The sequence below is a fragment of the Pleurodeles waltl genome, chromosome 8 (genome assembly GCF_031143425.1).
Source record: "Pleurodeles waltl isolate 20211129_DDA chromosome 8, aPleWal1.hap1.20221129, whole genome shotgun sequence".
NCBI classification, from domain to species: Eukaryota; Metazoa; Chordata; class Amphibia; order Caudata; family Salamandridae; genus Pleurodeles; species Pleurodeles waltl.
In genome coordinates, this window is record NC_090447.1 from 318,670,036 (window position 1) to 318,695,743 (window position 25,708).

The 25,708-nt window shown below is 45.2% G+C and overlaps 1 protein-coding gene across 2 annotated transcripts in view; it reads right to left on the reverse strand.

Annotated features, from left to right (window-relative positions):
- Positions 1–25,708, reverse strand: part of NME7 (NME/NM23 family member 7) — a 657,734-nt gene that overhangs the window by 135,978 nt on the left and 496,048 nt on the right. The window lies entirely within an intron of this gene.

Below are 25,708 nucleotides of genomic sequence, written 5' to 3' on the forward strand. Positions count from 1 at the left end.
TAGGAAACAAGAAACAGGGCACTTCCTTCTCTAAGCTCTTCAATGTCAAAGACCTTCCAGGTGATGGTGTGTAGATTAGAGCCACTCTTTGGTGGGATCCTGGCGTTCCCAATGCCCAGGGGCGGCTGGGTGAGGTGTTAGTTGCCTTCATGGGATCATGGGAGACATGACACATTTTCAGGGATGTCTATAAATGGACGTAATACACCCAGGATATGTGGCCAACCACCAGGAGAAAAAGGCAAATAATGTCGGTAGGCACAGACCTATGAAAGTTGAAGACCAACATGTGCTTCTGCATGCCACTCTTTTCAGTGTACCCGTCCCAGGCCACTGTGTGAGAAGTGAATTCCAAAAGCTAAAAAATATAGTGACATAAACACATTCACTGATATGAATCTGTGTAGAAAAAAATACTTCTTGGCGGTGTTGAGTGCAGATTCCCTGCATACAGGTCTCAATTCACAAAAATGTACTTGCAGAATGATCCCCCCTTCGGTTATGTCAGAGGCGTAACAAAGACCCCCACAGAATGGACGTAATTTAGGGGTGTAACTGCGACCCTTAGCTTGCCCCTTGTGACCCCTGGACTTGCATTCGTGACCTCTGGACTCAGAAGGGACAAAATCAGTGCCTGTAACACATAGGCACCTCCTTCTTATGGGCATCGGTTGGGGGCTCCAATTTCCTTGTATTTTGTTATTTTTTTATTTTCCAATAGTGAATAACTGTATTATTCACTATAAGTGTAGTAAAAACATGGAGTACAATTAGCTAGAATATAAGCCTCCATGGCAAGCTGAGGTAAGAAATACAAACTATTTAAAATGTATGTTGTGTGCATGCATGCAGGTGCATGTGTGTATGTGTGATTGTGTATGAATTTGCAAACATCTGTGGGTGAATGAATGTATCGGTCAAATGGGATGTGATGTCACTTCCGCTACCCCTGGCCTTTTGGTGAATTGACGTTCATGCCCCACAGCCCCCACAGTGCGGGTGGGGAGGGAGGCGGGCCAAGCTTCCCCCCCCAACCCCCCACCCCCACCCCTCAGCATAGTACACTGTGCAAGGGCGGAAGGCCCCTGGCTGGGTTCGCGCCCCCCCCCCCCCCATCCCCCGGCTATTTTACAGGGCAGCCTTCAAGTTTCATTACGCCACTGGGTTTTTTGAGGGCTGTGGGTGAGGGCAGCAGGTCTGCTCACAGCCGGGCAGACACCTCGGTGAAGGAGGAATACCATTGGTACCGTGCCGGCCACACCGCGAGCTGCCAATTTATGCAAATATTGCACCTCAACCACTTTGCTTGTGTAGAATTAATTCTGCGCGGTTACGTTTATTTTTGTGAATGTGGTCATGCACAAAATCGGATTTTATTGAACCGGCCTGATCCCAGATTTTAAAATCAAAGCTTTGTAAATACGATTCTTTTTGACTATGCTTTGAGCCAGTTGAAACAAGTCACACTGCTTTGTTCGAGCATGCAATACCTGCCCTTCTTATCCAAACTGCATAAAAGTGGCACATCAAGAAAGATCGACAGGAATTTCCCACTAACGTCACGTTTACGAAGGTTGTGATTTATATTACCATTTTCTTAATTAATGTTTCGTTTTAGTCTTGATACTTTATAAAGAAACATGTATAGAGGTAACACAAAAACACAGCACGGCAAGTAAATGTTTTCCTCGTACCTGCATCCATCTTGCCTTTTGCAACAATTTAAGTGTGCACCGAGTATGATGGCAGGTGAAAACCACAAGGCTTGCTGACTTTGGGGCACTAGTCAGATGAACTTTTGTGGAAACGTAAGCACAAGCTGATTTTCAGTTTTGCCCCACACTCCACGTACTATGCTTTCACTAAATAGTTACCCTCGAGTACCCCTTTACCAGAGATACTCCTGATTTTGGTCATGTTGACGTGCTCTGACATGCACTGTGTTGAACACAAGCCACTCAAGGGCTTCCAAGCACAATGGGACTGTCACAATATGTCCATATTTAGATGGAGCAGAGGGGTCAGTAGCTGACTTCTGCCTGAGCAGGACTACTATAGCTTGGAGGAACTGTGGGCAGGACACAGGAAGGGTGGATGGAGAAGAAGATGAGAAACTGAAGAACCATAGGAGAAAGGGATAGAGTTTTGTTTATCAGTTTGGAATTGAAAGGGTCAGATCGAAAGAAGATGGATGTCGTACTGGAGTTTGGGCATTTATACAGCGGGTGATGTGAGAGTGAAAGAATGCTGCTGATATGAGTGATCTGTGGGAGGGAGCAAGGTGTAAGAGGATGGTAGGAGAGAGAGAGAGAGAGACCTTAGTCTTCACGTGAGTTCTGATTTGCACTGAAAAATAAAAGGCAGATTCCTGTGAGAAGCTTCCCCATGGTAGGCTGACAAAAGCAGAGAAGTCTAACTCACAGAAGTGACACAAGAACAACACCACCAAAACAATGCTATTATTATTAGAAATATGTACAATATAATTCGCACGCCAGTTTAATTATTTAAATAAAAATGAAGCAAACCAGCTGTAGGGATCAGGAGATATTAAAAGCAAATTGAGATGTTTGCTTTTTAAAGCAGTCATTGAAAGTGAAAACTGAGGTTGTATAGACCTGGTTGTGCTTCTCAAAAAGGCCAATGAGGGCAGCACTGTATTCATTTTTGGCACACAAAAAAGCAATGGCCCCAGTTTAGGACAAGAATCGTTTTTATAAAACTATCCTTTAAAACCCTTTTCGAGCAAATTTCTTTGCTTAGAAGGTGGATGTGAAAAGCAATGTCCAAGGAGGCCCACTGCCACTTTCCCTGGCTCCCATCTTCTTGCCGGTTCTCCCCAAGGAAGACACAGCTCTCTCTGTCTTGTAGACCTTTCACACTTCCTCTAGTTAGAGGAGAAGAAACTTCTTCTGGACGGCACTGCACCCCTTGCTTTTGTCAAGTCAACAACAGTCCAGCAATTCTGATAATCAGCTGTTTTCAGAGTCAGACATTGAAGGGGAGGCATATCGGCCTTAGCTGAGGGGGGTGACAATCTTTCTTAGAGCCTCTTTCCCCCCCACCCAATGACCTCCTCCATGGATTCCTTCATTAGCACCCTCCAACAGTGCCCCTCATCTCCGCTTTCTCTCTCACATGAATTTAATTTGTTTTATAGCACTACTCCTACCAGTGTAAGGTGTCAGAGAACTTTACATCACACATACAGACAATGAATCATACGTGTGTAAATCAGGCAGTACGAATTGTTACATAAGACAATAAGGATCACAAGGTGTAGGAATCGGATGTACTAGCAGGCAGCATATTTTAAGTTTAAGGTCCGGAGAAGCACAAACTCAGGATATTAAACATACCACAGTGGTTGGGATTGGCATTACTAATTTAGTTTAGTTTGTTTATTTTACAGTTAGTTAAAACCTTTACAAAGCAGTTCTCACTGAGTTCGTTTCAGTGTTATTATTTCTTTTAAAAAGAGGTCGAATTAACAAAGGGTGCAAATCGATGACATAAAAAGTGAGCCACCGAGAGCAGATGATAAAACGTGAAATACTTATGAACAGGACATGAACCCCAGGATTCCCATGGGGGTAGGGTAGATTGAGACTAAGATAAAATACAGTTATAACCCTCAGTACAGATTAAGAGAAGTGAAAGATACCATGAAAAACGTGTGAAGCACATTAACATCAACCTCCACACTCCATAGGAGCAACTGTGGTCACCAGGTCGGGACATACAGTCCGAGGTTAGCTGGTACCTGATCATACCAGGGCTGCTCATTGTCCAGTTCAGGTTAGCCCCAGGATGCGCGGTCAAGCGCGTCAAGCGCTATCCAATGGGCTTTCTTTTAGTTTGTCCCCATGATAAATGTGAAAAAACAAAAAAAAGAACCCAACAGCCCCAGTTGCTTCAAGTATTATTAGTAAATTCCTTTTTGAACAGGGGCTCAAGAGGTACTATGCACAACATGATTATGGCCACTTGAAGTGCCCCAGAGTGCATCAGATAGTTTGAGGAGCTACTGTGCAGGCTCAAACTTGTGATTGCTATCTGAACATGGTGCGACAGCAGCCGTTTGCTGACCGTGGACTCCTTCTGTTGTTTTGGATTGGCTTTACTAATAAGAATGTATTTCTAACCAAAAGAACCTTTTTTTAACCAAAATTATGAAAATGAAAGTCTGGAGGGAAAACCTTAATGTTCTAACCTTTACCATGCAGTTTGCATGCTGCTCTTTGATGACAGTCCATAGGTCACTGTGCTATATTAGAATTGTCATTTTTGAACTGTAAGCAACAAAAGGATGCTTGTGACAAAAAAAGGTAACCCACTGAGCTAGCCACATAAAATACAGATCTGTGAGCAGCATGGTACATGTTCTTTGCAGTAGGCATATGACGTCTCTGTGCTACTTTACGATTAGTCAAAATAGCCACTAGACAAAACTCTGATCCCTCTCCAGTAGGAAGATTAATCACGAGAGTTATTTTACCATTCTTATTGTTCTGTCCAAAACTGCTGGACACAAAGGAACTCTGCAACATGTGTTTTTAAAACCCATAAATTATTTCTGAACATAGTGCCTCCAAAGGTAAGTGCCAGATGCAGCTTCCCCAGTCGCACAGTCCTAAAGCTGGCCTTGTCCCACTTTTCAGGCCTTCTCCAGTGAGACATGAATTTTTCCACAGGCACTCTTCTTGTTATCCTCTATCATACAAGTAGGACTCTGAGATGTGAGTGATAGGAACACTGTTTCAGAAGAGTGATCCACTAATGACTGTCTGAGTCCCCTTAATGAACCAAAGTTAAACGCCTGCACATCTTTGCCTGTCCTTCTCAACTGTTGCTGTGACATAGTGTTCTGACTCTTTCCAAGATGGCACACGGAAATGTATTTACTTAGCTCTACTCAAAGTCCACCTTTTGTAGCCCCTTTAACAATCAAAATGAATCGCACACCTTGCATGCAGTCAGGCTCCTGTTTGTCAGTGAGAACAATTATTTGCTAATGGATCTACTGGGGTAGCCACTTTGACAATAGGGACCTGATTTGGAAGTCAGTGGAAAGGTTACTCCGTCCCAACGTTGACAGATATCCTGTCTGCCGAAATCTAAATCCCATTGTAGAGAATGGGATTTAGATTTCAGTGGACAAGAAATCCCATCCGCTGAGTTCTAAATCAGGCCCTTAGTTGCTGAACAGAAGGCAAGGTTTTTGTTTGATGTGGCCTGTGAGAAATGGCAAACTTTCCCTGTTAGGAGGCGCATAACTGGGCAGGAACAAGATGTCAGTCCTTTGTCTTAGCAGGCCAATGATTAGCGACAATCAGCTTTTGTGAGATGATTCTGAAACAGTAAGGGACTCAAGCTAATTAAGGGCCTGATTTAGAACTTGGCGGACATGTTACTCAATCACAACAGTGACGGATATCCCATCTGTTGAAATCTAAATCCTATTATATCCAATGGGATTTACATTTCATAATGGAATTTAGATTTTGGCAGATGGCGTATCCGTCACTGTTGTGATGGAGTAACCCGTCCACCAAGTTCTAAATCAAGCCTTAAGTCTTTTGCCACAGAAAAGTCCCATATCTGAGGCTTGTTCACATGGTCGCCTTCCCTAGATTGGAGAGAGGTATGAGATAAACTAATTGCTGGGGTCCTGTAATTAACCCAGCCAGGCAGCTGAGGGCAGTCGCCTAGGTTCAAACTGGTCATTTAAAGGCTAGAGCAGCAAATTTCCTTTCCAAGCATTCTTGTCACATAAAATAAACATCCATATCGCCAAATGATTTTGTCTGCTAATTAGTTATATGACACAAGAATGGAAAGAAAGAAAATACTGTCTGTAACCACATTTGTATATGAATAACAAACACAAAAGGGGCTTATGGTTAACAATCCGTCTCTTGAAAATTACTACTTTGACTGGACACACAAATAATTATTTTTCAGGAAATTCTGCCTTGTGTCTCGAGGTATGTTCTTAGTGAATTTTAGTGAGAAGAACTTTATTCACTTTGCGTTTCCAATAGTATAACAATGTTTTCATGTATTTGTTTAATTGTTAGACTAGTCAATGACACATGAAGTGACTGTGTCCTGAGGATATCATACTGAAATTAACACAGTTTAGGGTAACTGATTAATGCCATATTATGGAGTGGAAAGAATATAAGAAATATATTTCATGATCAGAAAAAATGTCCAGAGAACCTTTAAAGTATATGAACTTCTAAAATTAAGCCCAACTCACTTTTTTTTTAATTTATCATCATAATTCTTCACTCCAGCCAACATGTTTTTCATTGGCGACTAGCTGCTTTATCCAAGGTCTCTCAGTGAATATAACTAGGAATCCAGATTATTCTAATGTTAAAGATATACGTTTATTCTATTCCACTTCATAATTATTGCATGCTCCAAATCTTATAGGACGTGGCCTTGCCATTTGTATTAGAATCAATCTTTTAGGAGTTGTTAGAATACTCCCGCAGGTTTAATGCAATTAGAAAAACATCAAGCCTCCTATAATCTGATTGAAGCCACAAATCTCTAATGTGAAAGAGAATCTGGCCTATCGGGCGTTATCAAAAGGGCAAATGCCTTCATAAACGCCAATATTATTTTCTGAACGTTAAAATATTTGCACTGAAAGGGTGTGAGGTGCTTCCTTGGAGTACACGATAAGCACTTGGCCACATTTTGCATATTTCCCTCAACATGTCATATATAAAGTATCTAATGAATGAAATACTACATTTTAAAACAAACAGAAACGAGCAGCACTTCTAAAATGCAATATAGTTTGATGGAGAATATATTGCCATTTTATAACATTCCCTTTAGAGAGTGTGCAGCAAGTAACATATGTGGTTCTGAACCTTTCTCTGAATTTTGAAGGCGCAGTGGGATGGCACTTACTACGGTCACCATGAAGGAAAGAAAATCTAATTTGAATTAATGGGAGAATATTTGGATTGAACAGTGAGCACACTGTGTTCACCCCCAAATATTAGCCTCTCAGGGCCCCATTGATGGTCTCTAAGAAAAGGAATGATCTCTACTTGTCCCTTTCACATGTAGTCTCAAGAGGGCATGCACCTTGACTGCCTCTGCTCGTTTTTGTCTGTTCGCAGCTGATTACAGATTTGAGGTGTCTAGGTACGCCTGGGGGAGTAGCCCAGCCACCTCATGTATAATGAAGTTCAGTGGCTCTGGGAAAAACAGGGCTACTCTTAAAAAAACAAAAAAGTAACATTCTAAAGCGTTACGGCAGTGATCGATTGCGTAAAGATGCTTGAACATTAGAAAATATAAGTAAAGAATACAAATTCGTAAACATACCTGGTGCACCTGTCTTTGGGGTAACCAATAAGTGCCACTGAACATTTACCTGAGTGTAAAACTGGTGTTTGCAAGACAGAGGATGAGAGCAACCCACAAAGAACACCCTCAAAGACGCCTATTTCTTCCCAGTTGTCCTTTGTTTAGGTACTGCAATGATTGGAGGCCTATGCTAAAAGGCTTGCTGAAGCTCTGACCTTCCTCTCTGCTGCTGTTGCTGACCCTGCAGTCGGTGGAAGCCCTCAGACAACTCAAGGAGATGCCTAAAGAAGCTTAAAGGCTGCTGTGTCCTCATCATGAGATGAGGGGCATGTTGCTAAATAATCTACTTGATGACTGTTGGTGTTCATGAACATCAACTGAGCCTTCAAACTCATCAGAGATGGAGGTCAGGATCCCGGAGCCATTGACTGCTATAAAGAGATAGGTTCAGATGAGATGGTGGTGACTCTTCCCAGGAGTCACACCCCTCTCTGCTCCATTTATATGTATTAATGGAATCAGTTGTTCCCGTGACCATCCAAAGTGTAGTGGTCGAACACCCAGATGGGAAGCAACATCCAGCAATTCCTTCCTCATCTACTGTGAGCCAGTGTGTTCCTGTACTGGAAGAAGGCAAACATCAGCAGACCTCATTGGTATCTGCCACTTTGCACATATGAACTCTAAACCAAAGTCTCCTTTCTTTCAAGTAATGCTCGCAGTGTAGTTATAATTCAATTTTTTGTGTTTAAAAACACAAAAGCAACTTGTGAACATTGGCTGTTTACAAAAACTGTGTTTTCCTATCCATACTACATTACAGGGGTGATCTAGTTATCGATTTAAGCTCTTTTCTGTGTTTTATGAACCTCAGAGCTTTGCAAACATTATATAGAATGTTTAGCAAGGGGCCCAGGTTTTATTGTTGTGTAGTCTGTTTACCACCTGCTTTATTTGGTTAGGTGAGTTACAATTTGTGGGTGCTGTCTACACTGTAAATATATATAATTCACTTACGCCATCGTAAAAAACACCACACAAGCACAACCTTGGTTTGGACATTCATACTTTATTGCAACCCTGATAACCATGTTGTGATTCACTTAGAATCATCCTCCATGCCTCCCATGAGTTAATCCTTAGCTTCTCACATACGTCTGCCCAGGGAAGTCAACGAGGCGTAGGTGAGGCCCACTTTCGGATGTGACCTTATAATCTTGAGTGCTGGTTGATAGGGACCTTGAGCTTTCTCTCTTTGAAAGAGCACAAGGGACCAAGTACCTACACCCTCTGGAGAACCACTCTTGATAGGCTCATTTTCATACCCCCAACAGCCTCGAGAAGGCCTTTCAAAGGGGCGTTGTAGGGGAGGATCATGTTGCCGTGGAAAGCATCAGTCACTCCCCACCCCAACTGCAACACTAGGAACAATAAACTACCTTTATTTCATGTCCCCATTGTACTACATGCATCCTATAAAAAAATCTTATTTTCTTAAATAAATAAAAAAGAAGCCATTATTTGTACCAGCGGAACAGCTGCAGAAGCTTTGTGGATATTTAAAAAATGTACAAATCATTTAAACACTTATTCGTATACTATAGTGGTACTAAACACCATTCAGTGATCGTAGGTCAAAACTATCTCTCATTTTCCAATTGTTATAACAACTGAAAAATTTAAAAGATAAATTAAAGCTTAGCTCGTTTGACAAATCTCAGAATGTAATACTCGTTGAGTATTATGACAAGAACATCTTTTATGGTTTTCAGACTTTTTGAGAAAATACTTCATGCGTGTTTTTCATACTGTAAAACCTTTTACAAAATGTGCAAACACAATTACATTTTTTACATAGAGTATACCTAATGAAAACGCCAAATCACTTAACTGTAAAGTGACGCAATATTAGGGCATCTTTTTGTGTATCAAAATGTGCCCCAAAAATGCACCAGGTGGATGGTGCAAACCTAGACCCTCAAAAAATAAACATGTGCATGCTCTGCTGACTCTAAACATGATGAGTGCAAATGGGTTCTATAGCAGACTCATGTAGGCTACGGGTATGAAGACATCTACTAGCAAAATGAAATACAGCATTTTACATCAATCGAGTAGATTATCTTTGCTGAGACTTCAGGGTCCAAGTATATCTTAGAAAGTGGCTGTTTTTTGCAAGAGAAGCAGCAATGAATGACTGAAAACATTTAGAACATGGATATGTCCTAAAGCTGGAGAAAACTATTGTATGCCCTTTAAGAGACACATCTTCTTAAGAAGCATGAGAGGTGTGATGGCTATGGGGGTGGGGAGAAGGCTAAAAGCTGCAGATAACTCTGCATCATGTTATGAACCCTGTTTATGACGCGATGGACAGAGAGCGTTGGTGGGGAGAGCCTGTTACCCTATCTACATGATATGGCTCAATGTATGCCCAAATCAATAACAATTAGGGCAGCTCATGTTGCATGTTCTGTATGAGTCGTCCTAAAACCAGCGATATTAAAAGAGAAACAGTGTAATGGTGCCCACGGTATTCCTTCTCTTGGTTCCTGTGGAGTGGCCACCATGAAATATGCAGTACCTGGCAATGGGATAGGCCAAAGTGTTGCAAATTGAAGCTAACATAGCAGAAGAAGTTATATGTAAGAGCTGTCCCCACCGCTGTGTTTATTGACCTTTGCTTGAACAATTACATGGTACGTCCACATCTGCCAAAGGAGCACGGAGTTGTAATTCTCATAATGAGTAGTCCCTGATAAGGTGGAGTGACATGTTTTCAAAAGTGAAATCTAAAAGGAAAAGAAGCCAAGGACAAAGTTCACAGTGTAGGAAGTTGGCTCTGTATGCACTATTTCAAAGTAAGGAATAGTATGCACAGAGTCCAAGGGTTCCCCTTAGAGGTAAGATAGTGGCAAAAAGAGATAATACTAATGCTCTATTTTGTGGTAGTGTGGTCGAGCAGTAGGCTTATCCAAGGAGTAGTGTTAAGCATTTGTTGTACATACACATAGACAATAAATGAGGTACACACACTCAGAGACAAATCCAGCCAATAGGTTTTTATATAGAAAAATATCTTTTCTTAGTTTATTTTAAGAACCACAGGTTCAAATTCTACATGTAATATCTCATTCGAAAGGTATTGCAGGTAAGTACTTTAGGAACTTCAAATCATCAAAATTGCATGTATACTTTTCAAGTTATTCACAAATAGCTGTTTTAAAAGTGGACACAGTGCAATTTTCACAGTTCCTAGGGGAGGTAAGTATTTGTTAGGTTAACCAGGTAAGTAAGACACTTACAGGGCTTAGTTCTTGGTCCAAGGTAGCCCACCGTTGGGGGTTCAGAGCAACCCCAAAGTCACCACACCAGCAGCTCAGGGCCGGTCAGGTGCAGAGTTCAAAGTGGTGCCCAAAACACATAGGCTAGAATGGAGAGAAGGGGGTGCCCCGGTTCCGGTCTGCTTGCAGGTAAGTACCCGCGTCTTCAGAGGGCAGACCAGGGGGGTTTTGTAGGGCACCAGGGGGGACACAAGCCCACACAGAAATTTCACCCTCAGCAGCGCGGGGGCGGCCGGGTGCAGTGTAGAAACAAGCGTCGGGTTTGTAATGGAAGTCAATGGGAGATCTAGGGATCTCTTCAGCGCTGCAGGCAGGCAAGGGGGGGGGTTCCTCGGGGAAACCTCCACTTGGTCAAGGGAGAGGGACTCCTGGGGGTCACTCCTCCAGTGAAAGTCCGGTCCTTCAGGTCCTGGGGGCTGCGGGTGCAGGGTCTCTCCCAGGTGTCGGGACTTAGGATTCAAAGAGTCGCGGTCAGGGGAAGCCTCGGGATTCCCTCTGCAGGCGGCGCTGTGGGGGCTCAGGGGGGACAGGTTTTTGTACTCACAGTCTTAGAGTAGTCCTGGGGTCCCTCCTGAGGTGTTGGATCGCCACCAGCCGAGTCGGGGTCGCCGGGTGCAGTGTTGCAAGTCTCACGCTTCTTGCGGGGAGCTTGCAGGGTTCTTTAAAGCTGCTGGAAACAAAGTTGCAGCTTTTCTTGGAGCAGGTCCGCTGTCCTCGGGAGTTTCTTGTCTTTTCGAAGCAGGGGCAGTACTCAGAGGATGTCGAGGTCGCTGGTCCCTTTGGAAGGCGTCGCTGGAGCAGGATCTTTGGAAGGCAGGAGACCGGCCGGTGAGTTTCTGGAGCCAAGGCAGTTGTCGTCTTCTGGTCTTCCTCTGCAGGGGTTTTTCAGCTAGGCAGTCCTTCTTCTTGTAGTTGCAGGAATCTAATTTTCTAGGGTTCAGGGTAGCCCTTAAATACTAAATTTAAGGGCGTGTTTAGGTCTGGGGGGTTAGTAGCCAATGGCTACTAGCCCTGAGGGTGGGTACACCCTCTTTGTGCCTCCTCCCAAGGGGAGGGGGTCACAATCCTAACCCTATTGGGGGAATCCTCCATCTGCAAGATGGAGGATTTCTAAAAGTTAGAGTCACTTCAGCTCAGGACACCTTAGGGGCTGTCCTGACTGGCCAGTGACTCCTCCTTGTTGCTTTCTTTGTTCCCTCCAGCCTTGCCGCCAAAAGTGGGGGCCGTGGCCGGAGGGGGCGGGCAACTCCACTAAGCTGGAGTGCCCTGCTGGGCTGTGACAAAGGGGTGAGCCTTTGAGGCTCACCGCCAGGTGTCACAGCTCCTGCCTGGGGGAGGTGTTAGTATCTCCACCCAGTGCAGGCTTTGTTACTGGCCTCAGAGTGACAAAGGCACTCTCCCCATGGGGATAGCAACATGTCTCTAGTGTGGCAGGCTGCTGGAACTAGTCAGCCTACACAGACAGTCGGTTAAGTTTCAGGGGGCACCTCTAAGGTGCCCTCTGGGGTGTATTTTGCAATAAAGTGTACACTGGCATCAGTGTGCATTTATTGTGCTGAGAAGTTTGATACCAAACTTCCCAGTTTTCAGTGTAGCCATTATGGTGCTGTGGAGTTCGTGTTTGACAGACTCCCAGACCATATACTCTTATGGCTACCCTGCACTTACAATGTCTAAGGTTTTGTTTAGACACTGTAGGGGTACCATGCTCATGCACTGGTACCCTCACCTATGGTATAGTGCACCCTGCCTTAGGGCTGTAAGGCCTGCTAGAGGGGTGTCTTACCTATACTGCATAGGCAGTGAGAGGCTGGCATGGCACCCTGAGGGGAGTGCCATGTCGACTTACTCATTTTGTTCTCACTAGCACACACAGGCTTGTAAGCAGTGTGTCTGTGCTGAGTGAGGGGTCTCTAGGGTGGCATAAGACATGCTGCAGCCCTTAGAGACCTTCCTTGGCATCAGGGCCCTTGGTACTAGAAGTACCAGTTACAAGGGACTTATCTGAGTGCCAGGGTGTGCCAATTGTGGACACAATGGTACATTTTAGGTGAAGGAACACTGGTGCTGGGGCCTGGTTAGCAGGGTCCCAGCACTCTTCTCAGTCAAGTCAGCATCAGTATCAGGCAAAAAGTGGGGGGTAACTGCAACAGGGAGCCATTTCTTTACACAAGCCCCCCCCAGCCCACAGGCCAGGAGACTCAGCCCAAGCTGGGAGAGTCTTCCTAGTCTGTCAGGCGAGGAAGAGTAGGAGAAATAGGCTGGTTAGTTGCAGGGCCTACTCTGCCTTACATCCTTCTGTTCAGGTCATTCCCTTTGGGGAACTGACCTACTTCCACAGTGATAGGACCTAGTCTGAATTGCCTCTTGTCTGCCTCTTCAATGTCTCCACCCATTCTTTCTATTTTGGTCTTAGAGGTATCCACCTCTGCTAACCTTATCTTGGCCAGGGTTACCCCTAGCTTACCCAGAGAGGTTACCCAGAGCTGGAGTAACCCCACCATGACCAATAGGGTCAGGGGGCCTAACTTGCTATTTGGCATGGGGTCAGACCACCATGCTAAGGATAGTGCAGCCATAAAGGCTAACACCCAGCAGAGGCCACTGACAGCTGTCAGTGCCCAGAACCACACCTTTAGCTCTTCACCTAAAAGGGAAGGGGCTAAGTTACAGGCCTCTTTGGGTTCAGGTTGCCTGTCTGCTGTATTAGAGTGGGGGGTTACCACATCTTGTAGTAAACACCCTTCTTCCACTCTTTCTTCTGTTAGCTGAGGAGCCACCCACTCAGGTTAGACAGTTGCCTGACTAGCCAGGACTTCTTGTGGGTCAGGTTGGACTTTATCAGGGCCATTTTTGGAGTTCTCCGCTACTGGAGCAGAATCTCCTTGGCTTGCTGTAACCTTGGCTAAAGGTTGTCCACCCTTCCTACTCTGTTTTCTTTTCTTCTTCTTCTGGGGCCTGCTTGCATTTACTGCAGAGGCAGGACTTCCAGAATCCTTGGGAGAGGACTGGCACTGGACCAGTTCCTCTCTTGGGCTCTGACTAACCTCTGGGTAGTCATTTCCAAGGAGACAATCAAGGGGGAGGTCTGTACTGACTACTACCCTTCTCCAGCTAAGAGTGCCACCCACTTCTATGGGTACTAAAGCCACAGGCCTCTTAGTGACCCTGTCTAGGCTAACTCTTACCCTGGCAGTCTCACCTGGGATGTACTGGTTTGAGAGCACCAGCCTGTCATGCACAATAGTGTGACTGGCACAAGTGTCTCTCAGGGCAGTGGTTGGGATTCCATTCACCAGTAGGTGGTGGAAGTGTCTACTTCCCTCTGGAATCTCCAACTCACCTGTTGGGCCCTGTTTCCAGTTGAAGGCTATGAAGACCTCCTCATCTGAGGAATCATCTCCCATGGCTACACTGGTTACCCCTGGAATTTTGTTCTGGGGTTTGTTTTTGGGACAAGAAGTGTCCTTGGTGTGGTGCCCAGACTGTTTACAGTTGTGGCACCATGCCTTAGTGGCATCCCAGTTCTTACCCTGGTACCCACCTTTGTTTTGGGTTGTGTCTTGGGGCCCACCCACCTGTTCTGGTTTTTGGGGGCCTACAGAGGACTCTTTTTCTTTGTTTCTAGTGTCACCCACTTTCTCCTGGGGAGTTTTTGTAACCCCTTTCTTTTGGTCACCCCCAGTGGAAGTTTTGGTTACCCTAGTCTTGACCGAGTGGTCTGCCTTCTTTCCCAATTCTTGGGGAGAAATTGGACCTAGGTCTACCAGATACTGATGCAACTTTTCATTGAAGCAGTTACTTAAAATGTGTTCTTTCATAAACAAATTATAAAGCCCAACATAGTCACACACTTCATTTCCAGTTAACCAACCATCTAGTGTTTTTACTGAGTAGTCTACAAAATCAACCCAGGTCTGACTCGAGGATTTTTGAGCCCCCCTGAATCTAATTCTATACTCCTCAGTGGAGAATCCAAAGCCCTCAATCAGGGTACCCTTCATGAGGTCATAAGATTCTGCATCTTTTCCAGAGAGTGTGAGGAGTCTATCCCTACACTTTCCAGTGAACATTTCCCAAAGGAGAGCACCCCGGTGAGATCTGTTTACTTTTCTGGTTACACAAGCCCTCTCAAAAGCTGTGAACCATTTGGTGATGTCATCACCATCTTCATATTTTGTTACAATCCCTTTGGGGATTTTTAGGATGTCAGGAGAATCTCTGACCCTATTTAAGTTGCTGCCACCATCGATGGGACCTAGGCCCATCTCTTTTCTTTCCCTTTCTATGGCTAGGAGCTGCTTTTCCAAAGCCAATCTTTTGACCATCCTGGCTAACAGGGGGTCATCTTCACTGGAGTTATCCTCAGTGATTTCAGAGGTGTTGGTCTCTCCTGTGAGGGAACCAGCATCTCTGACTATTATTTTTGGAGTCAGGGTTTGAGGGACCCTGTTCTCCCTAGATAGGATTGGTAGGGGGGAATTTTCCTCCAAGTCACTATCCTCTTCCTCTGAGTTGCCACCCTCAGAGGGGTTGGCCTTTTCAAACTCTGCCAAAAGCTCCTGGAGCTGTATTTTGGTAGGTTTGGGGCCCATTGTTATTTTCTTTATTTTACAGAGTGACCTTAGCTCCCTCATCTTAAGATGGAGGTAAGGTGTGGTGTCGAGTTCCACCACAGTCACATCTGTGCTAGACATTTTGCTTCTAAAAGTTGGAATACTTTTTAAGAATCTACAACTGGTTCTAGAATCTAATTCAAACTTTTACAAACTTTTAAACTCTAAAAGAAATGCTAAACAGGATCTAACACAAGGCCCTAGCAGGTCTTTTAAGAATTTAGAAAACTTTTCAAATTGCAAAAATCAATTTCTAATGACAATTTTGGAATTTGTCGTGTGATCAGGTATTGGCTGAGTAGTCCAGCAAATGCAAAGTCTTGTACCCCACCGCTGATCCACCAATGTAGGAAGTTGGCTCTGTATGCACTATTTCAAAGTAAGGAATAGTATGCACAGAGTCCAAGGGTTCCCCTTAGAGGTAAGATAGTGGCAAAAAGAGATAATACTAATGCTCTATTTTGTGGTAGTGTGGTCGAGCAGTAGGCTTATCCAAGGAGTAGTGTTAAGCATTTGTTGTACATACACATAGACAATAAATGAGGTACACACACTCAGAGACAAATCCAGCCAATAGGTTTTTATATAGAAAAATATCTTTTCTTAGTTTATTTTAAGAACCACAGGTTCAAATTCTACATGTAATATCTCATTCTGAAGGTATTGCAGGTAAGTACTTTAGGAACTTCAAATCATCAAAATTGCATGTATACTTTTCAAGTTATTCACAAATAGCTGTTTTAAAAGTGGACACAGTGCAATTTTCACAGTTCCTAGGGGAGGTAAGTATTTGTTAGGTTAACCAGGTAAGTAAGACACTTACAGGGCTTAGTTCTTGGTCCAAGGTAGCCCACCGTTGGGGGTTCAGAGCAACCCCAAAGTCAACACACCAGCAGCTCAGGGCCGGTCAGGTGCAGAGTTCAAAGTGGTGCCCAAAACACATAGGCTAGAATGGAGAGAAGGGGGTGCCCCGGTTCCGGTCTGCTTGCAGGTAAGTACCCGCGTCTTCGGAGGGCAGACCAGGGGGGTTTTGTAGGGCACCGGGGGGGACACAAGCCCACACAGAAATTTCACCCTCAGCAGCGCGGGGCGGCCGGGTGCAGTGTAGAAACAAGCGTCGGGTTTGTAATGGAAGTCAATGGGAGATCTAGGGATCTCTTCAGCGCTGCAGGCAGGCAAGGGGGGGGGTTCCTCGGGGAAATCTCCACTTGGTCAAGGGAGAGGGACTCCTGGGGGTCACTCCTCCAGTGAAAGTCCGGTCCTTCAGGTCCTGGGGGCTGCGGGTGCAGGGTCTCTCCCAGGTGTCGGGACTTAGGATTCAAAGAGTCGCGGTCAGGGGAAGCCTCGGGATTCCCTCTGCAGGCGGCGCTGTGGGGGCTCAGGGGGGACAGGTTTTTGTACTCACAGTCTTAGAGTAGTCCTGGGGTCCCTCCTGAGGTGTTGGATCGCCACCAGCCGAGTCGGGGTCGCCGGGTGCAGTGTTGCAAGTCTCACGCTTCTTGCGGGGAGCTTGCAGGGTTCTTTAAAGCTGCTGGAAACAAAGTTGCAGCTTTTCTTGGAGCAGGTCCGCTGTCCTCTGGAGTTTCTTGTCTTTTCGAAGCAGGGGCAGTCCTCAGAGGATGTCGAGGTCGCTGGTCCCTTTGGAAGGCGTCGCTGGAGCAGGATCTTTGGAAGGCAGGAGACAGGCCGGTGAGTTTCTGGAGCCAAGGCAGTTGTCGTCTTCTGGTCTTCCTCTGCAGGGGTTTTTCAGCTAGGCAGTCCTTCTTCTTGTAGTTGCAGGAATCTAATTTTCTAGGGTTCAGGGTAGCCCTTAAATACTAAATTTAAGGGCGTGTTTAGGTCTGGGGGGTTAGTAGCCAATGGCTACTAGCCCTGAGGGTGGGTACACCCTCTTTGTGCCTCCTCCCAAGGGGAGGGGGTCACAATCCTAACCCTATTGGGGGAATCCTCCATCTGCAAGATGGAGGATTTCTAAAAGTTAGAGTCACTTCAGCTCAGGACACCTTAGGGGCTGTCCTGACTGGCCAGTGACTCCTCCTTGTTGCTTTCTTTGTTCCCTCCAGCCTTGCCGCCAAAAGTGGGGGCCGTGGCCGGAGGGGGCGGGCAACTCCACTAAGCTGGAGTGCCCTGCTGGGCTGTGACAAAGGGGTGAGCCTTTCAGGCTCACCGCCAGGTGTCACAGCTCCTGCCTGGGGGAGGTGTTAGTATCTCCACCCAGTGCAGGCTTTGTTACTGGCCTCAGAGTGACAAAGGCACTCTCCCCATGGGGCTAGCAACATGTCTCTAGTGTGGCAGGCTGCTGGAACTAGTCAGCCTACACAGACAGTCGGTTAAGTTTCAGGGGGCACCTCTAAGGTGCCCTCTGGGGTGTATTTTGCAATAAAGTGTACACTGGCATCAGTGTGCATTTATTGTGCTGAGAAGTTTGATACCAAACTTCCCAGTTTTCAGTGTAGCCATTATGGTGCTGTGGAGTTCGTGTTTGACAGACTCCCAGACCATATACTCTTATGGCTACCCTGCACTTACAATGTCTAAGGTTTTGTTTAGACACTGTAGGGGTACCATGCTCATGCACTGGTACCCTCACCTATGGTATAGTGCACCCTGCCTTAGGGCTGTAAGGCCTGCTAGAGGGGTGTCTTACCTATACTGCATAGGCAGTGAGAGGCTGGCATGGCACCCTGAGGGGAGTGCCATGTCGACTTACTCATTTTGTTCTCACTAGCACACACAGGCTTGTAAGCAGTGTGTCTGTGCTGAGTGAGGGGTCTCTAGGGTGGCATAAGACATGCTGCAGCCCTTAGAGACCTTCCTTGGCATCAGGGCCCTTGGTACTAGAAGTACCAGTTACAAGGGACTTATCTGAGTGCCAGGGTGTGCCAATTGTGGACACAATGGTACATTTTAGGTGAAGGAACACTGGTGCTGGGGCCTGGTTAGCAGGGTCCCAGCACTCTTCTCAGTCAAGTCAGCATCAGTATCAGGCAAAAAGTGGGGGGTAACTGCAACAGGGAGCCATTTCTTTACACACAGGTTTACACTAATTCTAACAAAAAGAGCATACCTATATGTAAGAAATCACTGAAAGGCAAGCAGGTACTGACCGAGCAAGAGAATTACTTAAATGGGCCTCTCCATTTCCTCTTGCAATCTGTAGCCAGAATAAATCAGCAGATTAGAGGTTCAACAAAACAGCAGCTCCGGAATCAAAAACAGTTGTGATCAAATTATTGTACCTGCCAAATGACAAGTCACTATGAGTAACAAAAGGATCTGCGGGCCCCAAACATGATAATCCCATGTGATGCTCACATGTAGCTGAATTCAATGAAACTAAAAGAAATGTTGAAAGAGAATAAACGTTCATATCCTAATACCACTAAGAACAAAAAAAACGGACTAAAGAAAACAAGCACCTTGGAGAAATACAGAACTAAAAATGATAGAACAACAAATCAGGAAGCTTGAGTAATCCTAGCTCAAAACAAACAGCAATCAAGACAAACTTCACCTACAGAAACTTAACAGAATGTACAAATCAACAATGAAAAAAGCTAAAAAAGGTACTTTTGAGGCAAAATTCAAAATGCTTAATCTGCAAATAATGAATTAAAAACATTCTCACCGAATTTTGTAAGCCTAAGTGCACAAAAGATACTCATCCCATTACTCAATAATTCACATACAAACTGGAAAATCATTACACAACCAAAGCAGACACATTTGACTCCTATTTAAAACAAAAGAAAACCACTAGCACCAACCCAGTTCTAAATATCCCATCCAACAGTAGACCAACCCAACCTCTGCATTCCTTCAAACAAATATCACAAAGTGAATTGAAGGATCTGGTCAAAGAAAGCAGGCCTTCCGGCTGCCCTTCTGACCCACATTTTCAAGAACATTCTTTTATCTATCTCTGCTGCCACACCAGTCAGAAGAATCATCAATAAATCTTTAACTATAGGAATCTTTCCAGAAGGCCTAAAAAAGGCATACATAAGCCCATTATTAAAGAAATAATCCTCCACCCGCATGACCCCAACAACTACAGACCAATTACAAATTGACCTTTCCTGGGCAAACTGATAGAAAGAGCAGCATACTCCCAGATGTCACAGTTCATTGAAGAGAACTCCATACTTTCAGACTACCAAACTGGATTCTGACCAGGAAGAGGCACTGAATCTGCCCACATTGCCATCTGGGATGAACTTAAAAACACAGAAGAACGCAATGGAGTTGCTTCACTACTTCTCCTGGACATCTTAGCTGCTTTTGACACTGTTGACCATGACACCCTAATACAAAGACTATAAGAAGCTTGCAAAGAGGGTACTACTCTTGACTGGATCACACCCTATCTTCAAAAACAGAACAAATATCATCCCCACTCCCCCTTTCTCATCCAAATCGTACTTCACAAAAGCAGGGGTCCCTCAAGGCTCAATCATCTCAACAATCCTTTTCAACATATATACGTAAGGTCATTACTAGCAATAATCAATGAATTTCAGCTCACATGCTACAACTATGCAGATGACACACAAATACTCCTTAATCTGGAATGCCCCACATACATAGCAAAAGTACAAATCTTCAGTTGTCTCAAAGCCGTTGATCTGTGGATGACATGGAGTCATCTCAAACTGAATGCTTCCAAAACGGAAATACTCACATGTGGCAATTGGAAAAATTATGACCCACTCTGTGACAGGCTGATAATCTGGGACCACCTTCCAAAGTATCTAAGGAAGTAAGAAACCTTGGAATTACCATGACTCCAAGTTAACAATTGCTAGAAATGGGGTCTCTAGTTGGCAGTGGTTTGCACCATGTCCAAGAAGGGACCCTTACTCTAGTCAGGGTAAGGGAGTCACACAGCTAAGATAACCCCTGCTCACCCCCTTGGTAGCTTACACACACACACACACACACACACTCACCCACACACACACCCACGCGCACACACACACACACACACACACACACACACACACTCTGAAAAAAACCACAAAAGTACTCCACACCAGTTTAGAAAAATAGCCAGTATTTATCTGAGTAGAACAAGACCAAAACAAAAAAAAAAAATCCAACATACACATGTAAAGATACACATTTTCAAAGATAGCATTTTAGTATATTGCTTAGTAACGCAATAGCTTCAATTGGGGCTATCACAGCATCGTGACAGAGTCTCTTCCAGCAGTCCAACGCCACTCGCAAAGAGTGCAGGCCGGTAAAGGAGTTGCACAGACCCCAGGTACAGTACCTTGCAAAACGATGAGGAAACAAATACGCTACACAGAGTTGGGGAGGTGAGGCATCGCTGGAGTCGATGTAGCGTTGGTTCCTTACTGCTACCGGGGAGGTGAGGCGTTGGTTCCTTACGGTAACAGGAGAGGTGATGCGGCATCGATAGCAATGCGTCAGTTCCTTACGACAAGGTGGGGTCAATGAATCCAGCAGGTCGAGATGCAAGGCGTCAACTTTGCGGTGTCTCAATCACACCAGGTGATCACAGGTGCTGCAGCTGTAGGTGTCACAGATGTCTGTGACACAGCACTCGGGACTCAGTCTATGGTGGGACTTTGTAGGTGCTGCGGTGGCGTCGAGCCTGTGTTGCAGGTAGTGGTCCTGTTCCATTTATTGCTTTGTGGATGATACAGAGCAGCTTGGTGGTATCTCTTTTCCCCTACAAATATATTTACTTCTGCACCTGACAGGAGTGGGAAACAACCCAAGAAAAACTTCAACATAGGATTTTGTGGACCTGCCCCTGTGAACAGAATTTCTCACAAAATTTCAATATACTGGTAAACTGTCTGTGCAGTTTGAAATACATTCTGGAATTGAAAGCTTTCTTTAAAAAAATGAGGACCCAAGGATGTTTTCTTCAATTTTTAATACTTAGCGTGCTCAACAATCAGCCACGGAAAAGGAGGAGGTAGAAAAATCTGAATCTGTTGGGTATATATCCACAGTAATGTTAATAATTTAAAAGGGAACCTTCAAGAAGTGACTTTACATACGAGTACATATAACATATGTTGACTTTGACATGTTATCTACTGATGGGTTTTGATGATTATGGGTGTCATACATACCTACCAGCAGTCTTACAGATCACTTTTGAGGTGTTAATTGATGGAACAGTGCCCGAATCCTCATGCACTCTTGTGGTTATCAGCTTTTGAAATCACACTTTGCCTGAGTGTGTTTGTGGTTTCTGTATATGTGTGCAATGTCACCAGGTGGTGCAAATATGATGCCTAGGCACACAAGGCATGTGAGAAGTTGGCAGCAGCCTAAAAAGCTGTACAAACTTTTTGCTGATTAAGGCCCATTTGGGGAACTTCTGGTAATGGGATGTGATGCTTACCACTGCCTCCCACACACATGGTAAGGATGGAGTGAGTGTGCTCTGCAACAAGTCAGCTGCTTCTGCATGCACGCTCTGGAAGGAGCCTGCTGCCAGTAGATGCACTACCGCTGTGTTGCCACGGTAATAACAATTGATGAATGTACCTTTCCCTGCAACAAATGTTAAAATTGCATGGATATTTGTCATTAGAGATTGGCAGTCTGATCTATTTCTATTTCAAATGGTAGCAGTACCACAAGTAATTTAGCATTAGCTTGACTTGTATCCGAACTGCCTGTAGCTGGCTTAGAGAGGATGCTATTTGTTCAGGAGGCCACAATCTAATGTCACTGCTTGGCACATAGCTTGGTCAGTAAGATTGGGGAGGGGGTGAGCTTCAGATTCAGATTTCCCAACAATCATACTGTATATCTTGTTAAAATGCATTATGAGAAGCAGAACAAAGGGGGGGGCTTAAGAGGCAGAGGAAAGAGAGAGGAGTTAGATTGTTAGGGGTACTTAAAACACAATAGTTTTGAGGGTCGTGGCCAGCCAAGATGGCTGAGTGGACATGTTCCACACTAGCTCCGCTACAAACCTCAGCAAAATCGAGGTGTGCGGGGATATGTTATCTCAATGGAGGCAGTAAACCCCAGATCAGCCTCTGAGGAATGTAAATCCATTCGTTGGAAGTGGCTGTGCAACTCCCAGAGGACTAATGGTGGTAGATTATGGAGCGAGGAGAGGAGACGGGGATGACTGCTGCGAGCCCCTCCGATTCAAAGCCTCCCCGAGAGCCTTGCCCAAGCCGAGATATCAGGACTGTTGCCACACACAGAGGACACTGCGACTTTAAGAGGTGAGCGACCAGTGTGAAACCATTAAAAAACAAACTAAGAAGGAGCAGAGAAGCGGCTGCCCCAGGCTGACTGAACACACGTGGAAGGGAGGGAGTGATCCAGAGGCTTGGCCGATACCAGGGGTGAAGATTTATCACTGTGCTAGCCCTGCATCATAGCCCCGGGCGCGGTGCTCATCACTGGGGACCTTTATACAAAATGAAGTTCAGCCTTCACCTCTTGCTCCAGGTTTGCAGACTACCTTTGCATGACGCTGTAATGGCAGCACCCGGACTCAGTTCGGCGGAAGGACCGACAGGTTAGCCTTAAGTCGGTGGGGTGGCCCTGCTGGGTCCCGCAATGACACGCTGCACTGTAAAGGGCCTCCACATACAACGTACTTGTCGCTCAAGTATTAACCCAGATGCATCAGACACCTCCTTGCCTGACCTTAAGATGGCACTTGCTCATAAAGTGACACTACATGAGATACGCTACAACAGATACTCTGTCTGGTGCTCATTTGGAGGACATAAGCATCTAAGGTCAGTGGCCTCAAGATATCTGTGTGGGACTGCGGCTGCTATGCATGGCTAGACTGAACGCAACTTCTGGCATATCCGACAGAGGGGTCTTACTCAGTTGAGCTAAACTGTTGATCTGGAGAGGCACCAAGAATTGGCGCACATTGTGAAACTTTGCAACACATCTTAGTCCTGGAGCTGAAAAGGCGCTATACTATTAAACCTTTGGCATGGAAATTACTTGGACATAATAGGGAAGGAAAGGACATTGGGGTCATTAGGAGAGGTGTTCACCCTCTCTGTTGCCTATAGCTCTATGCTGCCGAAAAAGCTTCAAACAGAGTATCCAACTACTTTCCCTCAACGGATGCAAGTGCCACACCCTTGGCCAATATTATCGGGGTTGACATGGCACTCACAAAGGAGGATCTCCTTTCCTCCCTTCAGGACTTTAAGCGTGAGCTGTAGGAAGAACTAAAGGGGGACCTGACCACCTCTTTGACCCAACTTCAATCTGATATCAACATTAGGTTCTCTACACTTCAACAAGACATTGATTCCATGGCCACACATGGACCTTGAGGCCAAGGTCCTGGAAGTGGACAAACGCTCAGCTATAAATGAAGAAATAGCTGCCTCTCTACAATTGCAACTACAAGCCTCAATACTGAAGTGTGAAGACCTTGAGAACAGATTGCGCTGCAAGAACATATGCATCCGCAATCTTGAGGAGAGAGCAGAAGGCCCAGACCTGAAAGCCTTTGTGGTGGGCCTATTTGATGAGACCTTGGGGAAAGCTAACTTAAAGATAAATGTTGACAGAGTCCATCAGGTGGGTGCTCAAAATGCCGCTAGAGGCAGCTGCCCTGCGACATGCTAGTAAAATTGAGGGTAGAATGCATCCCGTACAGGTGGACATACGTATTTGGTTTGGCGTTTGAATATCGCAATACCACTCACCATGTTACCGATCTACAATCTGCAGCTAAGATTCTTGAGATCCCACTCTCCAGTGATCATTACCAAGAGGAAAGAGCAAGCTCTCTCCCCTCCAGTCAGTCGGCCCGATAGAGTAAAGCCAGTGGCGCTCGCAGAGGAGATCCAAACCCCCGAGGGAACGGTCAAACTTCTGAGATTCTTCATCGTCATCTCGTAGTGCAAACTTCCTTCTTCAGAGGTCTCAAATGGTTTGATGGAACAGGGGGATTCGTTTCCCCAGAAACCCTGCAACCCCGATGGGGAAATCTGATCCTACCCTCATGGTTGGCGAGAGGCATACGGACCCCAATGAAACTCTACATGGGCACGTACAGATGAGTCCCTCGTGTGGAAATGTGATTCGGAATGACCTGCAAGCCTTGAACATGAATAGCTTCTAAAGCTCTGCACTAGCGGCTCTTGACCACATGCCCTTTATGCACCATCTGCTTCCAAAGAAAATCTGTAGTTGGGGCCATGTTGAACTAAAAATTGTTTGTCTATTTTTTTTGTTTCTTGTTTTTCGGTATCTTGATATGCAAAGGAAGCGGCTCAAGGCCACTCAAGGAGGGGGGACTGGGAAGGAATTGAGGGCAGGTAATGTGCTTCCTAATGATAGAGAGATTAGGGAGAGATCATCATTCCACAGGAGGGGCCCACAGGTGGAGAGCCCAGCGGCAGACCATGTTACACCCACATTATTATGGTAATTACTACACTGTCTTGGAACATTAAAGGCCTCAATTCACCCAATAAACGCCGCAAATTATGGAAATATATATCAGACCAACAATATGATGTGGTAACACTCCAGGAGACACTTCTTTAATGAGGGAATGAACATAGATTATGCCACAAAAACTACCCCATTGTGTACACATCCCCAGCAACCACAAAACATAATGGGGTGGCACTATTTTTTCAATCCTCCATAAACTTCACCCCGAGGATTATAAATCGGACAAAGACGGAAAACTTATCATAGTGAAGTATTGTCTTGTGGGGCGACTCTGTACCTTTGCTTCAGTCTACATCCCTAATTTAAACGAGGTCCCCTTTATCAAGAGATTTTTTACACTTTTGGGAGAGTGTGCCGAGAGGAAGATTATCCTGCTAGGAGAATTTAATCTCACTTGGGACATAAATATGGATAGCCCCCACCCCCGTAGATCTCTCACAAGGTGCTTTTCTAAGGGGCTAAAGAATGAGCTGGACAAGGTAGGACCTATAGAAGCTTAGAGGATGCTTCACCCCACAACTAAAGACTATGCCTTTTTCTCTCATACCCCTTGCACGTATTTGAGGATAGACTATGGTTCCTCAGCCAATCACTCAAGCCAGCACTACTCACAGCTTACTTCCATCCCATTACCATCTTGGATCATGCCGCACTACAGTTAACCATGGATTTCCCCCTCCCTCCCTAAACTGCATTGTTGTTTTTTTCCTGACAGCCCTGACAAAGGATTGTCTCCTTAGAGACGAACTCCGTAACAACATTAGGGACTTCTTTAAAATGAGTCCCTCACAGGACAATAGTCCCTCTACCATCTGGGATACATTCAAAGGGTTTATTTGGGGGAAATGCATTGCTCTTGTCTCGACACTTAGTAAACAAAGAATGAAAGATCAATTGACATTAAAGGCGGAACTCAGTAAGGCTGAGCCAGCACACAAACAGCAATTCATACTTCTGCAGTGG